This window comes from Taurulus bubalis (assembly GCF_910589615.1).
Source record: "Taurulus bubalis genome assembly, chromosome: 13".
In the NCBI taxonomy this organism is placed as follows: Eukaryota; Metazoa; Chordata; class Actinopteri; order Perciformes; family Cottidae; genus Taurulus; species Taurulus bubalis.
This window is the reverse complement of record NC_136601.1, coordinates 1,038,218-1,065,211: the sequence shown is the minus strand read 5'-3', so window position 1 is coordinate 1,065,211 and position 26,994 is coordinate 1,038,218.

Sequence of the window (26,994 nt, the reverse complement as noted above, 5' to 3'; positions counted from 1 at the left end):
ATGACTTTGCAGCCGCTCTTGTTGAGTGACGTAACATGCAGGATGAACTGAGGAGGATCTCACCTTCTACCCACGTGATGCATGTTGAGGCCTGTGTTTATTGGTCAAAACCTGAGGCCACGCCCACTGAGTGAAGGGACTCTGTCAAGGTGTCTGCATGTGAAGCAACGAGCTGCTCAGACTTCATCTGAGAGGCAGAAACTCTCCTCAGCTCATGAAGCCGGGTCCTACAATCTGCCGGAGCTCCATCCATCATCTCTCTGCCGCTTCCTCCGGCGCGGAAGTTGAAAACAATAAAACCAAAACTGATTTATGATCTTGGAATGAATAAACAAGTCGACGTGTTCGGCTCTGAGCGATTTATAATTTCAGAAGAATCAGCTGTGAGCTCTTCTGGACGTGAAAACCTCCGGAGAAGCGATCGCTGCACGACACCCTCGCTGTCACTCCCAGCATGCTTTGCTCCAGCATGAAATATTTAGAGGCAAACTGCGATATGACGATAATAATAACCTGCACTTTGTAAACATTCGCTCGCGTCCAGGCGGCCGCTGTAATTCCGTGTTTATCAGCTTGAATAGGAACGCGATAACGCGGCTTCCCTTCTTTGGGAACTTTAATCAATCATGCTGGAAAAAATGCTCTTTATGTGCAACAAATATTGATTCATGGCTCATATCTGGATGTGGCTCTTAGTCCTCGTGTCCATATTTCACTGCTTTGTTAGCGCTCCATCAATCTCTCCATCTCTACATCTCTCTCTCTCCATCTCTCTCTCCATCTCTCCATCTCTCTCTCCATCTCTCTCTCCATCTCTCTCTCTCTATCTCTACATGTCTCTCTCCATCTCTCTCTCTCTCCATCTCTTTCTCTCTCCATCTCTCTCTCCATCTCTTTCTCTCTCTCCATCTCTCTCTCTCCATCTCTCTCTCCATCTCTTTCTCTCTCTCCATCTCTCTCTCCATCTCTTTCTCTCTCTCCATCTCTCTCTCTCCATCTCTCTCTCTCCATCTCTCTCTCCATCTCTCTCTCCATCTCTTTGTCTCTCTCTCTTTCTCTCTCCATCTCTCTCTCCATCTCTACATCTCTCTCTCCATCTCTCTCTCTCTCTCTCCATCTCTCTCTCCATCTCTCTCTCTCTCCATCTCTTTCTCTCTCCATCTCTCTCTACATCTCTCTCTCCATCTCTCTCTCCATCTCTTTCTCTCTTTCCATTTCTCTCTCCATCTCTCTCTCCATCTCTTTCTCTCTCTCCATCTCTACATCTCTCTCTCCATCTCTCTCTCTCTATCTCTACATCTCTCTCTCCATCTCTCTCTCTCTCCATCTCTTTCTCTCTCCATCTCTCTCTACATCTCTCTCTCCATCTCTCTCTCCATCTCTTTCTCTCTTTCCATTTCTCTCTCCATCTCTCTCTCCATCTCTTTCTCTCTCTCCATCTCTCTCTCGCCATCTCTCTCTCCATCTCTTTCTCTCTCTCCATCTCTCTCTCCATCTCTTTCTCTCTCTCCATCTCTCTCTCTCCAACTCTCTCTCCATCTCTCTCTCCATCTCTTTCTCTCTCTCCATCTCTTTGTCTCTCTCTCTCTCTTTCTCTCTCCATCTCTCTCTCCATCTCTTTCTCTCTCTCCATCTCTTTGTCTCTCTCTCTCTCTTTCTCTCTCCATCTCTCTCTCCATCTCTTTCTCTCTCTCCATCTCTTTGTCTCTCTCTCTCTCTTTCTCTCTCCATCTCTCTCTCCATCTCTTTCTCTCTCTCCATCTCTCTCTCGCCATCTCTCTCTCCATCTCTTTCTCTCTCTCCATCTCTCTCTCCATCTCTTTCTCTCTCTCCATCTCTCTCTCTCCAACTCTCTCTCCATCTCTCTCTCCATCTCTTTCTCTCTCTCCATCTCTTTGTCTCTCTCTCTCTCTTTCTCTCTCCATCTCTCTCTCCATTTCTCTCTCCATCTCTCTCTCCATCTCTTTCTCTCTCTACATCTCTCTCTCCATCTCTCTCTCCATCTCTCTCCATCCCTCTCTCCATCTCTTTCTCTCTCTCCATCTCTCTCTCCATCTCTCTCTCCATTTGTCTCTCCATCTCTCTCTCCATTTGTCTCTCCATCTCTCTCTCCATCTCTCTCCATTTCTCTCTCCATCTCTCTCTCCATCCCTCTCTCCATCTCTTTCTCTCTCTCCATCTCTCTCTCCATCTCTTTCTCTCTCTCCATCTCTCTCTCCATCTCTCTCTCCATTTGTCTCTCCATCTCTCTCTCCATTTGTCTCTCCATCTCTCTCTCCATCTCTCTCTCCATCCCTCTCTCCATCTCTTTCTCTCTCTCCATCTCTCTCTCCATCTCTCTCTCCATTTGTCTCTCCATCTCTCTCTCCATTTGTCTCTCCATCTCTCTCTCCATCTCTCTCTCCATTTCTCTCTCCATCTCTCTCTCCATCTCTCTCCATTTGTCTCTCCATCTCTCTCCATCTCTCTCTCCATTTCTCTCTCCATCTCTCTCCATCTCTCTCTCCATTTCTCTCTCCATCTCTCTCTCCATCTCTCTCTCCATTTGTCTCTCCATCTCTCTCCATTTCTCTCTCCATCTCTCTCTCCATCTCTCTCTCCATCTCTCTCTCCATCTCTCTCCATCTCTCTCCATCTCTCTCTCCATCTCTCTCTCTCCGGTAACTTATCATCCCTCCTTCTCATGAATCATGAACGAGGACGTTGCCGTTGATGTCTTCTGAGTCCTACGTCAGAGATGTGATATGATATCTCTGAGAGGAACACACACGTGTAATCCTCTCAGAGTGATGGAAGTGGAAGTGGAACATCGGTGTCTGGTGGCGGACGGCGCCCGCGGACGGCGCCCGCGGCCGCGTGCCGTCCGTTAGCCGGCCTCCTCCCGGCGGCTCCTTCATCGTCTCCGGCGGCGCTGAGGGAGTCGGTCCTGACGGAGAGAGTGATGGATCCACACCGCCTCAAACGGGGCCGCTGTGGGGCTGCGGGGTCATTAGGGCTCCGGAGCAGGATGACAAATCACAACAAACTCCCAGCATGCCACAGTACTCTCTCTCTGTCTCTCTCTCTCTCTCTCTCTCTCTCTCTCTCGACCCGGAGTGTGGGACAGTCTCTCCAGACTCTCTGATGATGATGAATCTGTCACCGTGGGGAGGCAGTCTGCCTTCCTGAGCCTAGTGTTCAGTGTAGTATTCAGTGTATTTAGTGAAGTATTCAGTGTATTTAGTGAAGTATTCAGCGTAGTATTCAGTGTATTCGTTCCACATCATCAGAAGCCGGCTGGTGACCGCAGACTGTCAGTCTCCTCTCAGGAAACCTGCAGACTTCCTGCTGTGGGAGCATTCAGTGAGAGGAAGAGGAGGAGGAGGAGGAGGAAGAGGAGGAGGAAGAGCAGGAGGAAGAGCAGGAGGAGGAGGAAGAAGAGCAGGAAGAGGAGGAGGAAGAGGAGGAGGAGGAGGAAGAGGAGGAGGAAGAGCAGGAGGAGGAGGAAGAGCAGGACAGGTGGAGCCTCTTTTGTTTGCAGCAGTTTGGCTTCACTGCGTTCTCAAAGTTTCCTGCAGCTGTCTCTCTCTCTCTCTCTCTCTCTCTATCTCTCTCTTTCTCCCTCTCTCTCTCTCTCTCCCTCTCTCTCTCTCTCTCTCTATCTCTCTATCTCTCTCTCTCTCTCTCTCTCTCTCTCTCTCTCTCTCTGTCTCTCTCTCTCTCTCTCTCTCTCTCTCTCTCTCTCTCCGGGTCTCTGGAGGCCGCCGCCCGCTGCTCACTTGTCTTGCAGCTGATTGGCCGACCAGAACTCCGACAGGCCCGCGTTCACCTGTACTCCACTCTGGCTGCCCAATTACCCACAAGTCCGTGGGGTCCTTCATTACCCAGAGGCCCAAGGGCTTCCTGTGTGCCAAAGTCCTAATGAGCGGCAGGAGGACCGGGCGGCGAGCGGCAGGAAGGGGCGGAGCCGGGACGAGGCCGCTGCGTTAGCCCGTGGCTAAAACCAGCGATCTAATGATTCCTCCAGAGACCGTTTTTAATGACAGTATTAACTGTAAAGATAGAGGGACGCTGCTTATGAAGCCTTAAGAACTTTTGGAATAATACGTTGATTTCCCTTTTCCCTGAAGTGACTCTGACGTGAAGGATCGATGACCAGAAGGCATTATTGTTCCTGACGGAGACGCTCCGCTCTGATCCAGTCCTCCTCATCTCAGTGGGTCCTCCATGGCGCCGGATCCTTCTGGAGGTTCTGGGTGGTCGGGTGTGTCAAGGCCTTGCTCCCTTGAGGTCTGGCTCCAGGACTGAGGGGCTGCAACTCTTTCCTGGGTGATCCATAAAGGGTCAGAGGGGATAACAAAGGGTCTCTCTCTTTACCTTGTGGGCCCACCAGGAGCTTCGGGCTCCAACACAGCTCAGGACTACAGGTGAGGGTCTGGACGTCGATCTGGAGCTTCACCTACGTCCAGACCCTCACCGGTAGTCCTGAGCTGTGGGTTTGACGGAGGAGAGTCCTTACGGTCTGGGTCTGATCAGGATCCTCCTGGACGGTCTCTAGAGGTCTGGTTCAACTGGTGAGGACCCAGTGTGGACCAGAACCCCCTGGAGGGATGATATACGACTCTCTCTGCAGGCTCCGCGCTGCAGAGGTTCTGGACTGGAGGTTCTGGACTAGAACAGTGACGGGTTCCAGTTCTTGTTCCTGCTCCGCTCTGCAGCAGTGGTAAAGTTTACACAGAACAGATGCATGCTGGGAGAGTTCATCACAGCTGCAAACTGAACCATCTGTGTCAGCTCCCTCCTCTCCGGATGTTTTTCATTATTTATTCCGGTTTAAAGAGTTACAGTGAACAGCGTCCCTGAAAGCTTGTTTCCTCGCCTCCTCGCCTCCTCGCCTCCTTTTCTCTTTCTTTTCTCAACAGATCTGAAGCATTCAAATCTCCACAAACACAGAAGCGTGAAGTTTCCCTCCAGCAGTGAGATTAAACTTCTCTCCATCATAAGATCTCCATGCAGTCCCACCGCGTGACGATGAGGATGAGGCAGTGCAACATCCTGCAGAGGAAGAGCAGCAGGTCTTTGGCTCCGGCCCGGTCCGCAGGTCCATCGTCTCAACCGTCCGACGGGTCAGTACATGTCGACCAGAGAGGAACCAGACCGACCCACCAGAGAGGAACCAGACCGCAGCGGTGGATCGGCCCGGTTCCTCTCTGGTGGGTCGGTCTTGATTTGACTGGATCAATCCTCTCCGGCTGGCAGTCCAACAACCTCTGAACACATTAAAAGCCGGAGTTTCCTCCACTGCAGAGAGATGTGAGGAGGAGGAGGAGGAGGAAGGTTGCATTCAAAGGATCCGGAGCGTCGCCTCGCTCACATTATCCCCGCAGTACAAAGGGCCAAATATATTCAGAGGCTTTTCCGCGGCACAAAAAGCTGATTAGCGGAAGGTAGAGTCCATTGTGAGGAGAGCGCTGAGGAGAAGTGATTTCATATCCGGGTTCTTTTAAGATTACACAGCGAGCGCCTCATCAGCTGATCATAATCACAGCTGATCCATAAGCACAGCTGATCCATAATCAGCTGATACATAATCATCTGATCCATAATCACAGCTGATCATAATCACAGGCATTGTGCTCATCCTGTTTCCTGTAACCTCGCCGTCTCCACCCAACGACCAGGCCGGTAGAGAGAGAGAGAGAGAGAGAGAGAGAGAGAGAGAGAGAGAGAGAGAGAGAGAGAGAGAGAGACAGAGTGAGATAGAGACAGAGAGAGATAGAGAGAGGGAGACAGAGTGAGATAGAGAGAGAGAGACATAGTGAGATAGAGAGAGAGAGAGAGAGAGAGACATAGAGAGAGAGGTAATGGATCAAGCACCCGGCGCTGCACAGAGGAGAGACTCACCAGACCTGAAACCTCGTTGACGGTGTGAAGCACCTGGAAGTATTAATGCGTTTATATTCATGTACTGTGTGTATAAGTACACGCAGAATACATTACATCACATGCATAATGGATCATAACCACGTCTAGTGTACGAGTGACTGCTGTAATGATATAGGAGGAGAATAAAATAATAATACAGTTCTGCTCCAGAAGTAAGAAAAGCTTATGTTGTTGATAAAGATAAGTTTCATATAAACATGATGTTGTGTCTGTGCTCACTGAGGAGGAGGAGGAGGAAGGGGAATAGGAGGAGGAGGAGGAGGAGGAGAAGGAGGAGGAGAAAGAGGAGGAGGATGAGGATGAAGATGAGGCGTGGGGTCGTTTTACATTAATCTGAATATGAACGTCTTCATGTAAACGTGATGAGATAAATATTCATTTCCATTATTCGTGTCAACAGAATAAATTATCATCTTGAAGATCACAAACAATAAAGCACTCAGCTGATTGTCCTCTGATTATTACGCCACATGGAGGAATATCATATATTATATTATTATAATATATTATATTACATTATTATGATATACTATATCATATTATTATAATATAAGTGACCTGCAGACTGCTAACTGGAGCTGTTAAAAACAAACAATTCTCCAATTGTTCAGTATTTCTTCCGGAGCGCCGCTTGTGATTAACTGAGTCACATGAAGAGAGGAAGTGATGTCATGGTGTGAGACATGAGAGGAAGTGATGTCATGGAGTGAGACATGAAGAGAGGAAGTGATGTCATGGAGTGAGACATGAAGAGAGGAAGTGATGTCATGGAGTGAGACATGAGAGGAAGTGATGTCATGGAGTGAGACATGAAGAGAGGAAGTGATGTCATGGTGTGAGACATGAGAGGAAGTGATGTCATGGAGTGAGACATGAAGAGAGGAAGTGATGTCATGGTGTGAGACATGAAGAGAGGAAGTGATGTCATGGAGTGAGACATGAGAGGAAGTGATGTCATGGAGTGAGACATGAAGAGAGGAAGTGATGTCATGGTGTGAGACATGATAGGAAGTGATGTCATGGAGTGAGACATGAAGAGAGGAAGTGATGTCATGGTGTGAGACATGAAGAGAGGAAGTGATGTCATGGAGTGAGACATGAGAGGAAGTGATGTCATGGAGTGAGACATGAGAGGAAGTGATGTCATGGAGTGAGACATGAGAGGAAGTGATGTCATGGAGTGAAACATGAGAGGAAGTGATGTCATGGAGTGAGACATGAGAGGAAGTGATGTCATGGAGTGAGACATGAGAGGAAGTGATGTCATGGAGTGAAACATGAGAGGAAGTGATGTCATGGAGTGAGACATGAGAGGAAGTGATGTCATGGAGTGAAACATGAGAGGAAGTGATGTCATGGAGTGAAACATTAGAGGAAGTGATGTCATGGAGTGAGACATGAAGAGAGGAAGTGATGTCATGGAGTGAGACATGAAGAGAGGAAGTGATGTCATGGAGTGAGACATGAGAGGAAGTGATGTCATGGAGTGAGACATGAGAGGAAGTGAGATCATGGAGTGAGACATGAAGAGAGGAACTGATGTTATGGAGTGAGACGTGAATAGAGGAAGTGATGTCATGGAGTGAGACGTGAAGAGAGGAAGTGATGTCATGGTGTGAGACATGAGAGGAAGTGATGTCATGGTGTGAGACGTGAAGAGAGTAAGTGATGTCTTGGAGTGAGACATGAAGAGAGGAAGTGATGTCTTGGAGTGAGACATGAAGAGAGAAATTGATGTCATGGTGTGAGACATGAAGAGAGGAAGTGATGTCATGGAGTGAGACATGAGAGGAAGTGATGTCATGGAGTGAGACATGAGAGGAAGTGATGTCATGGAGTGAGACATGAAGAGAGGAAGTGATGTCATGGTGTGAGACATGAAGAGAGGAAGTGATGTCATGGAGTGAGACATGAGAGGAAGTGATGTCATGGAGTGAGACATGAGAGGAAGTGATGTCATGGAGTGAGACATGAGAGGAAGTGAGATCATGGAGTGAGACATGAAGAGAGGAACTGATGTCATGGAGTGAGACGTGAATAGAGGAAGTGATGTCATGGAGTGAGACGTGAAGAGAGGAAGTGATGTCATGGTGTGAGGCGTGAAGAGAGGAATTGATGTCATGATGTGAGACATGATAGGAAATGATGTCATGGTGTGAGATGTGAAGAGAGGAAGTGATGTCATGATGTGAGACATGAGAGGAAGTGATGTCATGGTGTGAGATGTGAAGAGAGGAAGTGATGTCATGATGTGAGACATGATAGGAAGTGATGTCATGGTGTGAGACATGATAGGAAGTGATGTCAAGGTGTGAGATGTGAAGAGAGGAAGTGATGTCATGGTGTGAGACATGAGAGGAAGTGATGTCATGGTGTGAGATGTGAAGAGAGGAAGTGATGTCATGGTGTGAGACATGAGAGGAATTGATGTCATGGTGTGAGACATGAGAGGAAGTGATGTCATGGAGTGAGACATGAGAGGAAGTGATGTCATGGTGTGAGACATGAGAGGAAGTGATGTCATGGTGTGAGATGTGAAGAGAGGAAGTGATGTCATGATGTGAGACATGATAGGAAGTGATGTCAAGGTGTGAGATGTGAAGAGAGGAAGTGATGTCATGGTGTGAGACATGAGAGGAAGTGATGTCATGGAGTGAGACATGAAGAGAGGAAGTGATGTCAAGGTGTGAGATGTGAAGAGAGGAAGTGATGTCACGGTGTGAGATGTGAAGAGAGGAAGTGATGTCATGGAGATGTCATATTATTATAATATGTGATTATTATTATTATTATTAGTTTACCTCTTTTTAAAAGTGTGAAAAGAATAAAGCTTAATCAAATCTAAGACAATAAGTCTAAATAAAAAAAATAAAAAATAAAAATATATATGTGAATAAATAAATACAAATGTATATATTGTTGAGGTGGAGATGAATACAGTAAGTTGTAAACAGTAAACATAAAAAAGAAAGAGCGCTCCATCCGGCTTCATCATGACGGACGGCTGCTGTCCGTGGTGCTGATCTGAGACCAGCTGAGAACCAGCAGGGACTGAGGTAACCCTGCAGTACTGAGAAGGGACATTATATATATATATATATATATAAAGGAAGGGAGGCTCCGACCGCTTGTCGAACCTCAGATTCAAGACGAGCAGTGCGGATTCCGTCCCGGTCGTGGAACAGTGGACCAGCTCTTTACCCTTGCAAGACTACTGGAGGGGTCCTGGGAGTTTGCCCAACCAGTCTACATGTGCTTTGTGGACTTGGAGAAGGCTTTCGACCGGGTCCCTCGGGGGTTTTTGTGGGGGGTGCTGCGGGAGTATGGGGTGCCGGACCCGTTGGCACGGGCTATCCGGTCTTTGTACGCCTGCAGTAGGAGCTGTGTTCGTATCCTCGGTAGTAAGTCAGACACGTTCCCGGTGGGTGTTGGCCTCCGCCAGGGCTGCCCTTCATCACCGGTCCTGTTCGTGACCTTCATGGACAGGATATCTAGGCGCAGCCAGGGGGCGGAGAGGATCCGGTTCGGGAGTCTCGGGATCGCCTCTCTGCTGTTCGCGGATGATGTGGTCCTGTTTGCCTCCTCGGATTGTGACCTCCAGCATTCACTGGGGCGTTTTGCAGCCGCGTGTGAAGCGGCAGGGATGAGAGTTAGCGCCTCCAAATCTGAGGCCATGGTGCTCTGCCGGAAACCGGTGGATTGCTCCCTCCAGGTGGGGACAAACTGCCTACCCCAAGCGAAGGAGTTCAAGTATCTCGGGGTCTTGTTCACGAGTGAGGGTAAGGTGGAGCGGGAGATCGACAGACGGATCGGTGCGGCTGCAGCAATAAAACAGGCGCTGTACCGGTCCGTCCTGGTGAAGAGGAGCTGAGCCGGAAGGCGAAGCTCTCCATTTACTGGTCGGTCTATGTTCCAACCCTCACCTATGGTCACGAACTCTGGGTCGTGACCGAAAGAACGAGATCTCGAATACAAGCGGCCGAAATGAGCTTCCTCCGCAGGGTGGCCGGGCTCACCCTTAGAGATAGGGTAAGGAGCTCGGACATCAGGAGGGAGCTTGGAGTCGAGTCGCTGCTCCTTCGTGTCGAAAGGAGTCAGCTGAGGTGGTTCGGGCATCTAGTCAGGATGCCTCCTGGACGCCTCCCATTAGAGGTTTTCCAGGCACGTCCAACTGGTAGGAGACCCCGGGGAAGACCGAGGACACGCTGGAGGGATTATATCTCCCGGCTGGCCTTGGAACGCCTCGGGATCCCCCAGAATGAGCTGGAAAGTGTTGCGGGTGAGAGGGAAGCCTGGGTCGGCCTGCTGAACCTGCTGCCACCGCGACCCGACCCCGGATAAGCGGCTGATAATGGATGGATGGATGGATATATATATATATATATATATATATATATATATATATATATATATATATATATATATATATAAATATATATATATATATATATATATATATTTATTTAAAACATTCATCTAGTCTCACAGCGATGAGACTCGTGAACCAGAAGCAGCGTTGAAAGAGACAAACAGAGGAGAGTCTCTTTCAACGCTTCCTGCTCCTTCAAGGCCTTTTTTAACTCCTCACACAGAACGCATCCAGTGATTAAGAGCATTCTTTATATTTGACCTCATGCAGTGAGGTATTGTTGTGATACAACACATTGCATTATGAAGGCAGAGTTCATGCATTATTAATGACATATGGGCTGAGAGTGTTTCCATGAACTCATTCTGGAGCCACTTTACACAGATCAGCTCTGCTCGCCTATTAAATATAAAGAGAGCCTTCACAGCCATAAAAACAGACAAAATATGAAATAAGAAGCCATTCAATCTGTCGGAGCATCACTTCCTGCTGCTGCAGCACCACCACCTCAGTGGGACCGAGAGAGAGGAACCGAGAGAGAGGAACCGAGAGAGAGGAACCGAGAGAGAGGAGCCGAGAGAGAGGAGCCAAGAGAGGGGAACCGAGAGAGAGGAGCCGAGAGAGAGGAACCTAGAGAGAGGAGCCGAGAGAGAGAGGAACCGAGAGAGAGGAACCGAGAGAGAGGAGCCGAGAGAGAGAGGAGCCGAGAGAGAGGAGCCGAGAGAGAGGAACCGAGGGAAAGGAACCGAGAAAGAGGAACCGAGAGAGAGGAACCGAGAGAGAGGAGCCGAGAGAGAGAGGAACTGAGGGAGAGGAACCGAGAAAGAGGAACCGAGAGAGAGGAACCGAGAGAGAGGAACCGAGAGAGAGGAACCGAGAGAGAGAGGAACCGAGAGAGAGGAACCGAGAGAGAGGAGCCGAGAGAGAGGAACCGAGAGAGAGGAACCGAGAGAGAGGAACCGAGGGAAAGGAACCGAGAAAGAGGAACCGAGAGAGAGGAACCGAGAGAGAGGAGCCGAGAGAGAGAGGAACTGAGGGAGAGGAACCGAGAAAGAGGAACCGAGAGAGAGGAACTGAGAGAGAGGAACCGAGGGAAAGGAACCGAGAAAGAGGAACCGAGAGAGAGGAACCGAGAGAGAGGAACCGAGAGAGAGGAGCCGAGAGAGAGGAACCGAGAGAGAGGAGCCGAGAGAGAGGAGCCGAGAGAGAGAGGAACTGAGGGAGAGGAACCGAGAGAGAGGAGCCGAGAGAGAGGAACCGAGAGAGAGGAACCGAGGGAAAGGAACCGAGAAAGAGGAACCGAGAGAGAGGAACCGAGAGAGAGGAACCGAGGGAAAGGAACCGAGAAAGAGGAACCGAGAGAGAGGAACCGAGAGAGAGGAGCCGAGAGAGAGGAGCCGAGAGAGGGGAACCGAGAGAGGGGAACCGAGAGAGAGGAGCCGAGAGAGAGGAACCTAGAGAGAGGAACCGAGAGAGAGGAACCTAGAGAGAGGAACCTAGAGAGAGGAGCCGAGAGAGAGGAACCGAGAGAGAGGAACCTAGAGAGAGGAACCGAGAGAGAGGAGCCGAGAGAGAGGAGCCAAGAGAGGGGAACCGAGAGAGAGGAGCCGAGAGAGAGGAACCTAGAGAGAGGAGCCGAGAGAGAGAGGAACCGAGAGAGAGGAACCGAGAGAGAGGAGCCGAGAGAGAGAGGAGCCGAGAGAGAGGAGCCGAGAGAGAGGAACCGAGGGAAAGGAACCGAGAAAGAGGAACCGAGAGAGAGGAACCGAGAGAGAGGAGCCGAGAGAGAGAGGAACTGAGGGAGAGGAACCGAGAAAGAGGAACCGAGAGAGAGGAACCGAGAGAGAGGAACCGAGGGAAAGGAACCGAGAGAGAGAGGAACCGAGAGAGAGGAACCGAGAGAGAGGAGCCGAGAGAGAGGAACCTAGAGAGAGGAGCCGAGAGAGAGAGGAACCGAGAGAGAGGAACCGAGAGAGAGGAGCCGAGAGAGAGAGGAGCCGAGAGAGAGGAGCCGAGAGAGAGGAACCGAGGGAAAGGAACCGAGAAAGAGGAACCGAGAGAGAGGAACCGAGAGAGAGGAGCCGAGAGAGAGAGGAACTGAGGGAGAGGAACCGAGAAAGAGGAACCGAGAGAGAGGAACCGAGAGAGAGGAACCGAGGGAAAGGAACCGAGAGAGAGAGGAACCGAGAGAGAGGAACCGAGAGAGAGGAGCCGAGAGAGAGGAACCGAGAGAGAGGAACCGAGAGAGAGGAACCGAGGGAAAGGAACCGAGAAAGAGGAACCGAGAGAGAGGAACCGAGAGAGAGGAGCCGAGAGAGAGAGGAACTGAGGGAGAGGAACCGAGAAAGAGGAACCGAGAGAGAGGAACTGAGAGAGAGGAACCGAGGGAAAGGAACCGAGAAAGAGGAACCGAGAGAGAGGAACCGAGAGAGAGGAACCGAGAGAGAGGAGCCGAGAGAGAGGAACCGAGAGAGAGGAGCCGAGAGAGAGGAGCCGAGAGAGAGAGGAACTGAGGGAGAGGAACCGAGAGAGAGGAGCCGAGAGAGAGGAACCGAGAGAGAGGAACCGAGGGAAAGGAACCGAGAAAGAGGAACCGAGAGAGAGGAACCGAGAGAGAGGAGCCGAGAGAGAGGAGCCGAGAGAGGGGAACCGAGAGAGGGGAACCGAGAGAGAGGAGCCGAGAGAGAGGAACCTAGAGAGAGGAACCGAGAGAGAGGAACCTAGAGAGAGGAACCGAGAGAGAGGAACCGAGAGAGAGGAACCAAGAGAGAGGAACCGAGAGAGGGGAACCGAGAGAGAGGAACCGAGAGAGAGGAGCCGAGAGAGAGGAACCGAGAGAGAGGAACCTAGAGAGAGGAACCGAGAGAGAGGAGCCGAGAGAGAGGAGCCGAGAGAGAGGAAGCGAGAGAGAGGAACCGAGGGAAAGGAACCGAGAAAGAGGAACCGAGAAAGAGGAACCGAGAGAGAGGAACCGAGAGAGAGGAGCCGAGAGAGAGAGGAACTGAGGGAGAGGAACCGAGAAAGAGGAACCGAGAGAGAGGAACCGAGAGAGAGGAACCGAGGGAAAGGAACCGAGAAAGAGGAACCGAGAGAGAGGAACCGAGAGAGAGGAACCGAGAGAGAGGAGCCGAGAGAGAGGAACCGAGAGAGAGGAGCCGAGAGAGAGGAGCCGAGAGAGAGAGGAACTGAGGGAGAGGAACCGAGAGAGAGGAGCCGAGAGAGAGGAACCGAGAGAGAGGAACCGAGGGAAAGGAACCGAGAAAGAGGAACCGAGAGAGAGGAACCGAGAGAGAGGAACCGAGGGAAAGAGGAACCGAGAGAGAGGAACCGAGAGAGAGGAGCCGAGAGAGAGGAGCCGAGAGAGGGGAACCGAGAGAGAGGAGCCGAGAGAGAGGAACCTAGAGAGAGGAACCGAGAGAGAGGAACCTAGAGAGAGGAACCGAGAGAGAGGAACCGAGAGAGAGGAACCAAGAGAGAGGAACCGAGAGAGGGGAACCGAGAGAGAGGAACCGAGAGAGAGGAACCGAGAGAGAGGAACCGAGAAAGAGGAACCGAGAGAGGGGAACCGAGAGAGAGGAGCCGAGAGAGAGGAACCAAGAGAGAGGAACCGAGAGAGGGGAACCGAGAGAGAGGAACCGAGAGAGAGGAGCCGAGAGAGAGGAACCGAGAGAGAGGAACCTAGAGAGAGGAACCGAGAGAGAGGAGCCGAGAGAGAGGAGCCGAGAGAGAGGAAGCGAGAGAGAGGAACCGAGGGAAAGGAACCGAGAAAGAGGAACCGAGAGAGAGGAACCGAGAGAGAGGAACCTAGAGAGAGAGGAACTGAGAGAGAGGAACCGAGGGAAAGGAACTGAGAGAGAGGAACCGAGGGAAAGGAACCGAGAAAGAGGAACCGAGAGAGAGGAGCCGAGAGAGAGGAACCGAGAGAGAGGAACCGAGGGAAAGGAACCGAGAAAGAGGAACCGAGAGAGAGGAGCCGAGAGAGGGGAACCGAGAGAGAGGAGCCGAGAGAGAGGAACCGAGAGAGAGGAGCCGAGAGAGAGGAACCGAGAGAGAGGAGCCGAGAGAGAGGAGCCGAGAGAGAGAGGAACTGAGGGAGAGGAACCGAGAGAGAGGAGCCGAGAGAGAGGAACCGAGAGAGAGGAACCGAGGGAAAGGAACCGAGAAAGAGGAACCGAGAGAGAGGAACCGAGAGAGAGGAACCGAGGGAAAGAGGAACCGAGAGAGAGGAACCGAGAGAGAGGAGCCGAGAGAGAGGAGCCGAGAGAGGGGAACCGAGAGAGAGGAGCCGAGAGAGAGGAACCTAGAGAGAGGAACCGAGAGAGAGGAACCTAGAGAGAGGAACCGAGAGAGAGGAACCGAGAGAGAGGAAGCAAGAGAGAGGAACCGAGAGAGGGGAACCAAGAGAGAGGAACCGAGAGAGAGGAACCGAGAGAGAGGAACCGAGAAAGAGGAACCGAGAGAGGGGAACCGAGAGAGAGGAGCCGAGAGAGAGGAACCAAGAGAGAGGAACCGAGAGAGGGGAACCGAGAGAGAGGAACCGAGAGAGAGGAGCCGAGAGAGAGGAACCGAGAGAGAGGAACCTAGAGAGAGGAACCGAGAGAGAGGAGCCGAGAGAGAGGAGCCGAGAGAGAGGAAGCGAGAGAGAGGAACCGAGGGAAAGGAACCGAGAAAGAGGAACCGAGAGAGAGGAACCGAGAGAGAGGAACCTAGAGAGAGAGGAACTGAGAGAGAGGAACCGAGGGAAAGGAACTGAGAGAGAGGAACCGAGGGAAAGGAACCGAGAAAGAGGAACCGAGAGAGAGGAGCCGAGAGAGAGGAACCGAGAGAGAGGAACCGAGGGAAAGGAACCGAGAAAGAGGAACCGAGAGAGAGGAGCCGAGAGAGGGGAACTGAGGGAGAGGAACCGAGAGAGAGAGGAACATAGAGAGCGACAACACTCGGCTCTAACCTGCTAGAAAGCCGGACGTGGGATGGAAGGGGGCGGGGCATCATATGCATAGTTAATGAGGGGCGGGGCATTGTATGCAGAGTTAATGAGCGGAGCCTCTGGTAATAAATGAGCAGCCTCTGGCTCGGGGAGACCTAATTGCTCTCAGCACGTTAATGTTTCATGACTTTAATAGCTGCGCTCAAGCGGTTTGACTGAGACACTTGTGCGGAGTGATGATGTCACCGTGGTGATGATGATGATGATGATGATGATGATGATGATGATGATGATGATGATGATGAGGGTGAAGAGGTGAGGCTCTTCGTCTGAGCGGATGACGCCTCACTGAGGTCACACAGCAGTGAGGCCGAGCTCTGCCATCGCGTCACCGGGTTCAGATTCATGGAGGTCAGTTCGTACGTTTAGGAACATGAGACGTCTTAAAAATATATATTTTGTTTGGATCTTGTCATATTCCGAGTGAGAGGAAAGGTCATGAGGTCAAGTTTTTAGTCAGTAACGTTAAAATCTTTCTATTTGTTCTCGTGGAGCTGAAACTCTGAGAGACGCCATGAAGTAAAAACAAAGCAAGAACAAACAGGATGAGACTCACGTAATGAAACCCTTTCGATCACGTCTTTGTCCCGCCCCTCCTCTTCTGTGATTGGCTGGCTGGTTTTAAAATAAGACAGTGACTCTGAGAGGGTTTTAATATCTAGAACAAAAGGCAGCGAATAGAAGCTCGACATGAACAATATAAAACAAACAGCAGGAAGTGACATGTGACTTCTCACGTGTCCTCTGAGGTCACATGACCTCTAAGGTCACGTGACCGATCCTAAATGAATCCGTTCACGTTTCTTTTTATTAAACCTGCACTAACGCTCAGAAGCGTCTGAGTATTGACTCCCAGCTGTGACTCCACGCCTCGACTCTGACGATGTGAGATTCATGTGCATAGAAACAACATTATGGGATGGATGTGCCGTCCCGCTCTGAGCGTCTTCTCGTGTTCCCGATGTGAGCGAGGACGCCGGCGGCGGCGAGGAGCCGACCTCTCGGCGCTCCGGGCCTCATTTTAATATCGCCTTTGGCTGTGTATTTTTATTACGCTCATGTTTCATCAAACAATCTCACCAACAAGCGAGTAATGACATCATTAACCTGCGGGGGGGGGCGATGCCGCGACAACACATTTAATTGGAGAGGCTTCAAAGCGAAGCCGGCCAATCAGAGCGGTCGGAGAGAGGCGGGACGGCGAGCAGAGCTAACGAGCTTTTAATGACATTAACTTAGGTCCAGGAAGTGCTGAGCGCTCCACATCCAGGTCACTCGCTCCCAAACCGTTAAACGCCTCCAAACTTCTGAGCAGATTACTGCAAATTGACTTTGATCTCAGATCGTTGTTCTTCAGAAAGAGCAGCTTTTGGGAAAGGATGGTCAATGAAGATGAATGCAGGAATGCGGTCGGTCGGTTTCCTTTCTCTTCATCAGATGATTACTCCAATGCACACAAGCTGCAGCCGTCGCTCCTTTTGTGCGCGCTCATAATTCTTCCCCTTTCCGCCCTCTGTGCCGCGCTAATGGACTTCCTGTCGCTCCTGAAGGCGTTCCTGTTTACATCGCTCACGCCAGAGGTCACGGACCAACACAATGAGGAGGTTTACTCCCTCGCTGACGCGAACAGGGAGGCGGGAGGAAGACCATTACCTCCTCTGTGTGGATATGCACGGTTACCAGATGGAGAACCTTAAAGGAGACGCTCACACGCGTGTTCTGCTTTGTTTATTTGTTTACTTTGCAGGGACAATGCACACGACAGTAAAACTAAGAGAGGATAATGTTCATCTGCTGTCTCTGGCCAGAGATTTGTTTTTATGGCAGCCTGAAAATACATTTTCAATAACGCAATGCAACTAAGATAGACAGTAATGTGTAGACAAAACTAATTCACATCAAAGAAAAGTGCATCCACAGTAGATGCTTATATAAATATAACACACTGGAGGCACATAAAACACATTATTGTTCTCATATCGTGCTCTGAATGCAGCGTTTTTGGTATAGTTTTGGCGCCTGTCTCTTTAAGACGCCTCTCTTTGTTCTGATTGGCTGCGGAAAAGATAAGGCAAACTTTTGCATAAAGGCTGAATTATTACAGACAATAATCTGTGTCAAAGGAATGTTTATGATATTTACATGTTTAGTTCATCAAGATAATCTCCACTAATGAACTTTAATGATGATTGAGGAGGGAAGTAAGAAGCTAACGTTAGCCACTAAGCTAAAGGAGGACTCAGTCGTCTCCTTTAGACTCTTTAAGATTCAGAGGGGCGTTCACTGACCTGTTTTATAAATCAGTCAACTAGACATTAGCATCTCTTCACCTTGAGTTCTTTATTGTAGACTTTTAAATGGCCTTCAGTCGGATAACAAACAAAACAACGTATCATGGAAACCTTGGAGCAGCAGAGTGAGATCACACTGATCTTTGGGTTCTCCCATGGTTATACTCTGTACTCTAATGTGTACACAACAAGAAGAGGCCCACCGACCACAAGCCGCCCTTCGGACTCTTTCTTTCCCAGCAGCAGCTCTTCCTCCTCCTCCTCTTCCTCCACTCCACCGCTGCTGAGCCCGCTTGGCCGGCCTTCAGAGCGGCGGCGGCAGATAGCGAGGAGGGCGGCGGCGCTGGAGCCCCCGCGGGGTCGCGGCGGCCAGGCCGAGCCGAGCCGAGCCGGAGGACCGGACTGAAAGCTGTAATCTCATAAGAAGTCTGCTGCCGGCTGCCGGGGGAGCGCAGCTCTAAAAGCTTTCCTCTTCTGTTTCTTCTCCTCGTCTGCGCTCCACTTCCCTTTATCGCAGACGGGCCATGTGCTACCGGCTGGAAGCAGAACCCCAGAGGACGCGCGGGAGGAAAAAGCATATGTGTGTGCATTTGTGCTGCATGTTCCTTTTCTTCCAGCGTTCCAGTCAAATAAAACAACACTAAATATTTCATGTTATGAATTTCCTCTGGAATAATGCAGCTTTTGTTTTCACATGCCGTTCCCCGCCGTCGTTAATATTAAAGCGGCGTGGAAGCGGAGGCATCGCGCGGGCCGACGTGGAAACTAGGATGGAGGAGCGGCTCTGACCTGCTTTTATTAGCGCTGGAACAGAAATGTGAACGCGTCCCGGAGGAAATAAGCGCTTCAAAATGAAGTGTGCGACGCGGACAACCAGCGCTGGGTCCGAGTGAAGCCGCACATCTGTTACACTTTCCCATTTATGGTTTGTGATCATGGTTTTATTACGTGAACCGAGGAGACGCGGACATGCAATCAGCAGCGGAGCGGGTTGAGTCCCTGAAGGACGCAGAGACGTCCAGGCCTGCGGACGCAAGTCTGAGTTTGTTTCTCGACCCGTCTTCTCTCAGTCTGACGTTTCTGAGGATCCGGCAGCTGCTTCAGGTTTAAACTTTAGTTTGGGTGTAAAAATTGAAGAAAAACAGCCAAACTACTGGCTTACAGACAGCCTTCTGTTGATGCTGGTCGTCCTAGTGGCCACTTGCAGTACTGCAACACTCACAAACAGATCTTTCTCCATCGACCTCATTGATCAAAGACTCGTCTGCAGAGAGCGGAGAAGAAGAAGCGCTGTGAGCTCAGTTCCCGTACACATCGTGTTAAAACCTGCTGAGCAGTTTGGTGTTTAAAGTTTGTTCGGAGAGTCCTGGTGATCTGAGGATCACCGTGACCGCAGTGTTCTGGGTTCGAGTCCCGCCGGGACCGTCACGTTGTGCTGCGTTGAGTTGTGTTTAAACATACGATATTTTATTAATTTCCTTATGTTTATTTAGCATGCTGGTAATTTTAATCTATTTGATGTCAACAGTGAAACATGTCTCAGTTTGTGAGTCTGTGGACCAGCGTGTCTGGTAAAATATTTACAAAGGTTCATTCTAGTTCGGGAGCATTTCTGTTGAGTCCACACGGCTCTCATCGGCTGAGCCATTGGCGGCCATCGTCTCAAAGCTAATGGCGCTAACGTCACTAGCGGTGCTAATGGTGCTAATGGCACTAGCGGTGCTAACGGCACTAGCGGTGCTAATGGTACTAACGGCACTAGCATTGCTAACGGTACTAACGGCACTAGCGGTGCTAACGGTACTAACGGCACTAGCGGTGCTAACGGTACTAACGGCACTAGCAGTGCTAACGGTACTAACGGCACTAGCGGTGCTAACGGTACTAACGGCACTAGCGGTGCTAACGGTACTAACGGCACTAGCGGTGCTAACGGTACTAATGGCACTAGCAGTGCTAACGGTACTAACGGTACTAGCGGTGCTAACGGTACTAACGGCACTAGCGGTGCTAAAGGTACTAATGGCACTAGCAGTGCTAACGGTACTAACGGCACTAGCGGTGCTAGCATTGTTACCTGAGGGGGAAACGGAGGGCGACTTTACATGACGACTGTATAACAGTCTGTTGTCAATCAATCAATCAATCAATCAATCAATCAATCAGAGGACGTACAAACTTATTATACGTCTAATAATCACACACGTGTGATAACGTTGGAGTCAGCTGATGGTACATTATGAGAAGTGCATGATTCCAATATTTCATTTTAAACAGCTCAAAACTGAAGAATGCTTTTTATTTAAGTTTTCAAACACCAAATCAAAACCAATCAGGGATTCAACAGACACACATGCTGGAATTAATTAACAATGGTTTTCTTGATATATATATATATATATATATATATATATATATATATATATATATATATATGCTACTCTCTTCCTGCTGGTGTTGAGCTGTGTGGGTTTAGTGAAGATAATGAAAACATTCTGTTCCAGGAAGTGTGGACACATTTCTTACTGAACTATTTCCAGCCGGCTGTTTGGAGGTCGCCTGGTTTTAATTATGTAGAACGTTCCCTTGCAATAAGATCCACTTTTATAATAACTCTCCTCCAGCCTGAGTAACGGCGAGCAGCAGCTGAGTGACGGCGGGCGACGGAGGTCGCAGGTACAAATCCGCCTGAGCGTCTTCCATGTCGGTCACCTGTCAATCAAAGCCATGTCACGTTGGGCGCGAGGCCCCCGCTGTCTGCCGGGTCGGCGGCCGTCACATCTTTCCAGGAGCGACGCTCTCCAGCTCCTCTTTTTTTAAATGAGAGCAGAAATATATTTAACCTCTGCCGCTTTGCTCCCCGAGCGCTCGCAGGACGCCGAGCCGCCGGGAGCCGCGAGTGATTTCTTTAGAAATGATATTAAAGAGAAGTCTTTTCTCCTCTCCCTGCAGACGCACGACCCGGAGCGGCGCTGCAGCCACGGAGTCACGACTGTCACGGCATCAAAGGAACCGTTATCTCACCGGCGCCGCTCCGCCATCACAGCGCTGCTCTCCTCCAGTCAGGAGCCAGAGACACGACGCATGTCAGCTCAGAGGATCAGAGCAACAACACGACCCGGAGGCTGCTGGGGTCGGTTCTGGTCAACACAACAAAACACACACAGCACACACAACACAACACAACACAACACACACAACACACACACACACACACACACACAAGAGGACGTTCAAACATGGCCAAAGAGCAGAGAAAAAAAAGAAAATAATTGGCATCAAACATATTCAAAAAAGTGGACATATCATCATGACGTCACTCGTTGGTTTGTGGACGGATTGTTTCTCATAGACTTCTATACAACCAGAGAAGTCGTCTCCTGGTGGTCAGGAGAGAGAATGCAGCTTCAACACATGAAGCATAGACTTCTATACAACCAGAGGAGTCGCCCCCTGGTGGTCAGGAGAGAGAATGCAGCTTTAACACATGAAGCATATACTTCTATACAACCAGAGAAGTCGTCTCCTGGTGGTCAGGAGAGAGAATGCAGCTTCAACACATGAAGCATAGACTTCTATACAACCAGAGGAGTCGCCCCCTGGTGGTCAGGAGAGAGAATGCAGCTTCAACAGACTTCTACAGACTTCTATGCAACATGTTGTTGTCGAGGTGTTTCTGTTGGGACTCGACGATGAAGACGTAGAAGTCTCCTGTGACCTCTGAGCTGCTCTTCATCCTCCTGCAGATAATGAGTTATTTTAACACTTGACAGAAATAACTACTTTGTCTTCTTCTTTTCAGGCTCATGGGTAATTCCCCCATAATCCTCTCTGTTTGAATCCTTTTGGGTCAAGGAGTTGTGCGTATGATTGCATCTTCACCAGGGTCACCTTGCACTTGAACAAACTGCCTTCCCTTCGCCTCCCGCCATCTTTCTCTTTTTGTTTTCCTCCCCGGGACGCCGAGAGGAAGCTGATGAGAATAATCTACAAGCGAGAGCAGGGAGACGGGAGAAGAGGGAAGACGGAGCGTCACAACTTTGAGACGGGAGGCGATGATGCAAGTCCGAGGCAAGACGCCTGATACCCCCGGCTAACGATCCAGCAACGGGATGCAAACCCTGGGACTCAGGTGGGGAGGAGTCCTCTGCTTCCAGGCGCCGTGTCACTTCCTCTTCCTGCACAAACAGCTCAGAGGCAGCGGTGATCAAGCGAGGAGACGCCAGACGTCTCGCGCCAGGAAGAACAAGTTCTACGCTCACATTTAGACTTGAATTCAGAATTATTCACACGTCACTTTTCATTGTGGTGTTTGTGACTGTTTACTGTATTCTGCTTGTTTAGCTTTTCCCCTCTGCTCTCTCCACGCGGCTGCTGTCGGACTAATGAAGAATAATATTATCTTATTTTCTCTTATTTTTAATCAAAACATTTTAATTATACAGTTTCCCAAGTTTATTTTGTTGTAGTTTTAACATTCATTTTCTTTTTTTCCCCTTTCTGGATCATCTCCTGATGATGTTTAGATCTCACCTGAGAACGATTAGCTCAGCATTTAGCTGCTCGTGCAGCTCATGTTCATTTATGGTTCTTATTTTCCTGTATTTTAAATCGCATGAAAAGACCAAAACGCTGCATTGTGTCAACAAAGCAAAGGGGGCGGGGCCAAAGACTCTTCCTCCAGAGATCTCAGCTTCATTCTTTGATGCGTTCAATAAAGAAAATCTGCCTGAAAGCTTTATTTCTTCTCTTTATACCGGTCTTAAATTACAGGCCAGCTCTACCTGGCCTCCTCTTCCTCTTCTTCCTCCTCTTCCTCCTCTTCTTCCTCTTCTCGGCACACAATGAACACATCAAAACACAAGTGAGCTTTCCTTTTTATCTCCTGACACTTCAAAGGGAATCCATGCAACATTTAACATGCCGACTTTACCTCCAGCAGATCAGTCCTGCATCAGAGAGAAGGAGCCTCATGGGGGGGGGGGGGAGACAGGGGGGAGAGATGGGGGTGAGAGATGGGGGTGAGACAGGGGAGTGAGATGTCGTGAGACAGGGGTGTGAGACGGGTGAGTGAGATGGGGGTGAAAGATGGGTGAGTGAGACGGGTGAGTGAGACGGGTGTCTCCGCGCTCCACTGAAACCCAGCACCAGAGACTCCTGTGGTTCCTGAGAGGAAGCTGCAACAGAATGAAATATCTCTAAACTTCACATTTAATTGCTGAACTCTCCAGACACAGAAACTACTTTATTATTTATTTAAATACACGTATCATCTTTATAAAGCTGTGGCTTGTAGACTGTAGACCGAGTCACTTGCTGCTCACTCTGTTAGCACCGGTTAGCTCTGTTAGCACCGGTTAGCTACGAGCTTCCGGCTCAGGTGTCGCAATGTTGAGAGCCGTTGAGAGACAATCAACATGCTCACAATCTCTATTATTGCTTTGGCGATCGGCCGGTCTCATCCAGCACTCCTAACTTAAATAACCGTTTTCTTATTTAAACCATGAAACCATGAACCAGGAAGGATAAAGACCGGAAAAGGGACCTTTCCCCATGAGGCGGCTCTTCTTTCCCCGAGGGAACCTTGATGTATTCGTCACGTAACTTCTGTACTTCAGTAACGATTATGTTTCACATGAACCACCATCTCTGAGTTGTTTCCTGTTTAAATCCATTGTCAGAGGACACGTTGACCTTTAATATAAAGAGTTATTCTCTAAGAGTCGTCCTCAGAACGCCTCCATCACCAGAGGGTTGAAACCATAGAAGAAGTCGGCGTTCATATATAATGCACACGGCTGAGGTGAGGTTGCACTGCATGTGATGAGGGGGAAGGGTTTCTCACGAGAAGACGTTCCTGCAGCAGTGAGCAGCTCTTAATGGACTCAGACCATGAAGGAGTTGTACTGAAGACGGCTCCAGCAGACGGGTCAGAACTCAGACGATGTGTATCTGACATCTCTTTGTTCCACTGGTTTCAGTCCTCTGGCTGTCTGTTCCGGCAGCAGGTCGGGAGACAAGAGAGCTTCACACAGGAAAGCGGAGTGACCTCTGAGGTCGCAGCTCCGCCGTCTAATCTCTTATCACAGCCTGGAGACGGACAGCCGAGCTAATGGAGTCCCAGGGAAGCTGTGAGGAAGAGCAGGAGGAGGAGGAGGAGGAGGAGGAGGAGGAGGAGGGGAGGAGGGGAGGAGGAGGAGGCCACCGAATTAGTTACTAGTAGTTTAGTTTAAATCTAACTAGTAGTTTAAACCTGACTTAGTCGTTTAGTTGTCTGAACCTAACTAGTAGTTTAGTTGAGTTTTCGATGACAGCGGCATGAATGAGTCATGGTGCGTTCAGGTGCAGTGAGAAGCTCTGGCGTTGATCCTCCTCAGCAGACAGTGCAGTGCAGTCGGTGTTGTGTTTACATTCAGCAGCAGAATATGTGCTTCTGCATGTTTGATGTGAGCTCGTCTGGTTTGATGCGAGTTCCTCAGGTCCAGACCGGTGACTTCCCCCCGCATGTTGTGCTTGAGCCCGGCTGCCAGACGCTGAGAGGAACCGGAGACCTTAAAAACTGTCCTGTTTGTTCTGTCTGAATCGGCGACATCACAGATGAAGTTGGTCCAGCGCTCTGGGTCCTGATGCAGCACCTGATGCTCCTCCTCCTGTACAGCAGCCGTCTACTCACGTGTGATGATCTGTCATGAGGTAAATCTCACCCCGGCAGCTTTATATTCATAAGCTCAGACGGCTCTTTGCTGAGAACGATGAGCAGGGATAATACATTCATAGAAAGTAAAACCTGGAGCTGTGTCTCCGGTCCGGGCTGAGGGAGGCTCTGCTTTTCATCCCTGCTTGTTTACTTTATTACCTTGTTGCAAGTTTTTCAACAGCACTCCAAGCGATGTCTTGTCAATTATGCATATTGCATATTAATACTTAATTTCATTTGATTTGCCTTCCCTTTGCTGTTAATCCATGCACAAACAAGCCACGGATCCTCCAGTGCGGAAGAGGAGCCGCGGTCCCGCCGACTATAGGAAGCTGCAATCGCCCCAAAAGCACTAAATCTGAGTAATTAACTCCTTCCTTCACGCTTGGCAGAGAGGGGCTTTTATTTTAATGATTTGATTCACTGATCCTTTAAATTTAGCCCCGCAGGAAGAGATGCAAATAAAACTCCATCTTCATTTATTGTCTTTGTGGCCTTTTTTGTCATGCCGCGTATTGAGTGAGGCAATAAAAACCTCGCTGGATTTATGAAACGCAGGAAAAAGAAAAGCAGAAAACAAACCTGGGGCTTCGCTCACGTTCAGATGACTTCCTGTCTTCAGACGAGCTTCTAAAGGACGAGGCCCGGTTCCACATGTCATAAGTCGAGCATGAGATGAGAGGGTGTGTGTGTGTGTGTGTGTGCGTGTGTGTGTGTGTGTGTGTGTGTGTATGTGTGTGTGTGTGTGTGTGTGGGCAACATAATGGGAGATTACACCTGGAAACACCCACACTGATCAGCTGATCTGCTGATCAATATCCAGTCAGCAGCCGATAGATAAGACATGAAACACAGAATGTGATGGTATGTGATGGTCACTATACTGTATATACAGTATACCTATACGTTATATACAGCATACATATACTGTATATAATGTACACGTATACAGTATATATTATATAAAGCATACTGTATACATCATATACAGTATAGTATACAGTATATGTTATATAAAGTATACTGTGTACATCATATACAGCATAGTATACAGTATATGTTATATAAAGTATTCTGTATTATAATGTACACATATACAGTATATGTTATATAAAGCATACTGTATACATCATATACAGTATAGTATACAGTATATGTTATATAAAGTATTCTGTATACATCATATACAGTATAGTATACAGTATATGTTATATAAAGTATACTGTATTATAATGTACACGTATACAGTATATGTTATATAAAGTATTCTGTATACATCATATACAGTATAGTATACAGTATATGTTATATAAAGTATTCTGTATTATAATGTACACATATACAGTATATGTTATATAAAGCATACTGTATACATCATATACAATATAGTATACAGTATATGTTATATAAAGCATACTGTATACATCATATACAGTATAGTACACAGTATATGTTATATAAAGTATTCTGTCTATCTTCCATCTTCTCTTTGTCCTTTTCTACATTCCTGTTGTCTTTCTGTCGGTCCATCATTACAATGTTGGATCTTTTCCTCTTTTTAACCACTTCACCAGATTGTCCTTGAGTAAAAAAATAGTAATATTTAATTCCCTCCTTTTAAATTATAAGTAATAATAAATACATTTTACCGTTTAAACTAATTGACTTGATTTTCTCACATCGTTTTTAAACTTAGAAGGTTTGTTTTCTACTGAATGATGTCAGAGAATAAAAGAAACTAGGTTATGGTTGTGTGTGTGTGTGTGTGTGTGTGTGTGTGTGTGTGTGTGTGTGTGTGTGTGTGTGTGTGTGTGAACCACCATCCTACTTCACCTCCTCTAATTGCAATTAGCAGCGTTGGTCCGGGTTATTATCATTTTGACAGTTTACAGAAGTTTCTTTATTGGAGGCGGAGCCTCTAAGTGGGTTAGGTGTCTCGAGCTTTGGCGTCGCTGCTCTTCAGACTCTCGTCTCCTTAATTGATGCTCGGCAGGTCGGAGGAAGAGGAGGATGAGGAGGAGGAGGAGGAAGAGGAGGAGGAAGAGGATGAGGAGGAGGAGGAGGAGGAGGAGGAGGAGGAAGAGGAGGAGGAGGAAGAGGAGGAGGAAGAGGAGGAGGAGGAGGAAGAGGAGGAGGAAGAGGATGAGGAGGAAGAGGAGGAGGAAGAGGAGGAGGAAGAGGAGGAGGAGGAAGAGGAGGAGGAAGAGGAGGAGGAAGAGGAGGAGGAGGAGGATGAGGAGGAGGAGGAGGAAGAGGAGGAGGAGGAGGAGGAGGAGGAAGAGGAGGACGAGGAGGAGGAGGAGGAAGAGGAGGAGGAAGAGGAGGAGGAGGAGGAAGAGGGGGAGGATGAGGAGGAGGAGGAGGAAGAGGAGGAGGAGGAGGAGGAAGAGGAGGAGGAGGAGGAGGAGGAGGAAGAGGAGGAGGAGGAAGAGGAGGAGGAAGAGGAGGAGGAGGAAGAGGAGGAGGAGGAGGAGGAGGAGGAGGAGGAGGAAGAGGAGGAAGAGGAGGAGGAGGAGGAGGAAGAGGAGGGAAGGAAGAGGAGGAGGAGGAAGAAGAAGAAGAAGAAGAAGAAGAAGAAGAAGAAGAAGAAGAAGAAGAAGAAGAAGAAGAAGAAGAAGAAGAAGAAGAAGAAGAAGAAGAAGAAGAAGAAAAGGTAAGATTTAAATCTGAATAATTGGGGATTTGAATCTGAAACCAAATCCTTTTACATTTAACTATTTGAATC